The sequence below is a fragment of the Canis lupus genome, chromosome X (genome assembly GCF_011100685.1).
Source record: "Canis lupus familiaris isolate Mischka breed German Shepherd chromosome X, alternate assembly UU_Cfam_GSD_1.0, whole genome shotgun sequence".
NCBI classification, from domain to species: domain Eukaryota; kingdom Metazoa; phylum Chordata; class Mammalia; order Carnivora; family Canidae; genus Canis; species Canis lupus.
The window spans coordinates 93,207,378-93,211,215 of record NC_049260.1 but is presented as its reverse complement, the minus strand read 5'-3'; positions in this window follow the sequence as shown (position 1 = coordinate 93,211,215).

Below are 3,838 nucleotides of genomic sequence, written 5' to 3'. Positions count from 1 at the left end.
TGCTGATTGGTGATGTTGAGCACCTTTTCATGTGCCTGTTGGCCATCTGTATGTCTTTGGAAAAATGCCTATTCAATTCCTCTGTTCATTTTTTAATTGCATTGTTTAGTTTTGGGTTTAGCTAATTGAGTTGTATGAGGTTTTTTAAAAAAGATTTTATTTATTTGAGAGAGTAAGTGAGGAGGAGAGAGGGAGGAGGGGCAGGGTCAGAGGGAGAAGCAGACTCCCCACTGAGCAGGGAGCCTGACTTGGACTTGAACCCAGGACTCCAGGACCATGACCTGAGCTGAAGGCAGACAGTAACTGCCTGAGCCACGTAGGTGCCCCAAGTTGTATGAATTTTTACATATTTTGGATTTATTTATTGACCTCTTATTAGATGTATGATTTGCAAATATTTTCTCCCACTCTATACATTGCCTTTTCATTTTGTTGATGGTTTCCTTTGCTGTGCAGAGCTTTTTAGTTTGATATAGTCCCACTTTTATTTTCTTGCTTTTGCATATCTTCCCTGTCTCTACTTAATTTTTTAAACATATGGAATACAGTTATAACTGTTTTAATATTCTTCTCTGCTAATTCTAACATTTCTGCTTTGTTTTTGATAAACTTACTATTCTCATTATGGGTCGTATTTCCTTGCCTCTTTTATGATATTAATTGGATACCAGGCACTGTCAGTTTCATTATGTTGGGTCTTGGATCTTTTTGTATTTCTATACATCTTCTTGAGCGTCTGTCTTACTATTATTCTGCAATACTCAGGCAAGACCTATCTGTATTCTACGTAATACCCTGTAAGTCATGAGATTTTCCATTCTGGCTGGTGGGAATCAGGCACTATTTCTGGCCTTATGTGTGCACTAGGCATTGTGTTCTCTAATTCTTTCAGAAGGTTCTTTTCCTGTCTCAGTAGTTTTCTCATGTGAATGCACTTGTACTCTGCTGAATACTTGAGGGGCACCATCTGTAGATCTTTGGAGTTCTCTCTCTGTACAGTTGTGTCCTGTCTGGTATTCTTTCTTTCTTTTTTTTTTTAAAGAGATTTTATTTATTTATTCATGAGAGACACACAGAGAGAGAGGCAGAGACACAGGCAGAGGGAGAAGCAGGCTCCATGTAGGGAGCCCGACGTGGGACTCGATCCCGGGTCTCCAGGATCACGCCCTGGACTGAAGGCGGCACTAAACCGCTGAGCCACCTGGGCTGCCCTGGTATTCTTTCTTATGTGCTCTAGCTGCCTTGGCGTCTCTACATGCTCAGCCATGTCTCCTTAATTCAGGGAGGCTGCCAGGCTGTCTTCATTCCCCTTCCCTGGTAAATAGGAACAGCTTCACAGACTGGTACCAATGCAATGTAGCACGGGACCCCAAGCTCAAAAGGGCCCATGTTTGTATTTAGTACTCTGTGGTCACCATCTTGAAATTCCTAATAATTTTATCTTTGAATTTGTGTTTTGTAAGTCCCATGGGACTGCAGAGCATGCACTAAAGGCTTGGGACCAGGGTTCACACATGGCCTTTTTTGCCTCTGTCTCACTGCTTCTCTAGGATAGGTTCCGTCACCTTCTGGCACCTCAGCCTCCCCCTCTATTCCCTTACCCGGCAACTAATGCCAGCCTCTTGTCTCCAGTGGGGACTTGGGCATGGGCACAGGGAAGGTCAGAATTAGATGTCTGTCCTTGTGGAATATCAGGGTGGGGCCTGGTGGTAACCATCCCCGTCCAGTGGCTGGCAGCCCCGCCGTACATTCAGCAGAAGATTCAGCAGGGATGAACCTCTTGCCTACTTTTATCCAGGTACCTAATCATCCTGGCCCAGAGTTTTCAATACCCCTTGGGGCTGCTCATCCACACTGCTTTGGGGTGTCAGATTTGTGGGAAGTGCAGATTCCTTGCTCATCTTCCTAGGAGCATTGCTATGACAGCTGGCGTGAGGGAGAAGCCAGCAGCTGGTGTGCCGAATGCATGTGTGTGCATGCCTTGTCACAGGGCACAGCTTCTGGGCACCTCTGAGAGTCTGCACTTGCTCTGAAAGAGTTTCATGCCTGAAGGAATGAAACATTAAGTAGCACGTAAAAATCACCATGACAGCCTAAGAGACTGGAAGAAAGGAAAACTTTTTTCCTGCCTTTTGAATAAGGGCCCCTACTTTTTAAAAAAGATCTTATTTATTTATTCATGAGAGACACAGAGAGAGAGAGGCAGAGACATAGGCAGAGGGAGAAGCAGGGAGCCTGATGCAGGCTTGATGCGGGAGGGAGATGCAGGGAGCCTGATGCAGGACTTGATCCCAGGACCCCAGGTGCCCTGGGGCCCCTACTTTTTAATTTTGTGCTGAGCCCCATGAATTTTGTTGTAGACTGGGTTGGAGGGCTCACCTTGCTTTTTAACCATTTTCCAGGGATCACTTTTCCTACATTGCCTGATGTGTCTTGAAAACTACTGTTTCATGAATTGTTTTTTGAAGATTTTATTTATTCATGAGAGACAGAGAGTGAGAGGCAGAGACACAGGCAGAGGGAGAAGCAGCCTCCCTGCAGGGAGCCCGATGTAGGACTCAATCCCAGGACCCCGGGATCACAACCTGAGCCCAAGGCAGATGCTCAACCACTGAACCACCCAGGCATCCCTGTTTCATCAATTTTCTAATTTTTTTTATTTATTTATGATAGTCACACAGAGAGAGAGAGAGAGAGAGAGAGAGAGAAAGAGAGGCAGAGACATAGGCAGAGGGAGAAGCAGGCTCCATGCACCAGGAGCCCGACGTGGGATTCGATCCCGGGTCTCCAGGATCGCGCCTTGGGCCAAAGGCAGGCGCCAAACCGCTGCGCCACCCAGGTGTTTCATCAATTTTCTATGGCTTTTTTTTTTCGGTTGTTTAATGCAAAGGGTAAATCCATTCTTAGTTACTTACTTCCTCTTAGCTGGAGGCAGAAGTCCTCTACATTTTCATACATTTATCTTTGTGTACTTGGCATCTGTATTATGCGACTGCATTAGAAAGAGTTTAATATTAGATTAATGGCAAGCTAAATTCAATAGTAATATTTGGAATCCACAGAGATAGACACATGCACATCAGAAAGTGGATCCAATCTTATTAAAATTCAAAACCTATAACTCCCAGGGAAATTATTTCAGGAAATTTGATCAGAATGTGTCCTCAGGTGTTTTTTTTTAATATTTTATTTATTTGATAAAGAGCACAAGCTGGGAGAACAGCAGTGAGAGGAAGAAACAGACTCCCCACTGAGCAGGGAGCCCAATGCGGGGCTGCATCCCAGGACCCCAGGATCATGACCTGATCAGAAGGCAGATGCTTAACCTACTGGACAACCCAGGTGCTTTATGTCCTCAGGTTTTAATATCTGTCCTAAGCACCCTGGACCCTTCCAGCCAGCCTTGGGTTAATCCTCAAATGGGTCATTCTGTTCAACCTCTCTAAAGACTCATGGGATAAGATGCAATTAGTCATACAAGACCAATTTGTCCAAACCAATTGTTCAAAGGCCTAATCCAGAATATAGTGTTTTGAAAGGACACATAAAACCTATCATGCCCACACAGTCTGGCCAGGATTGGATTTGAAGAGTAAAAGTCAGCAACAGGCAATTTCCACTGAGCAGATTAGGAATGTTGCCAAACAAATTGAATTTAGATAAAAGGAAAGAAAAAAAAAGGAATGTCGCCAAAAGGTCAGGCAGTGGGAAATGCCTAGCAGCTGGGGAACAAAATCTGAGGGCTAGAGCCACTGCTGCTGTTTCTCTTCCTCATCCCACCAACAGAGCAAGCCCTCTCTCACCTCTCCCCAAGCATATTCTCCTTGGTCATCAAGAA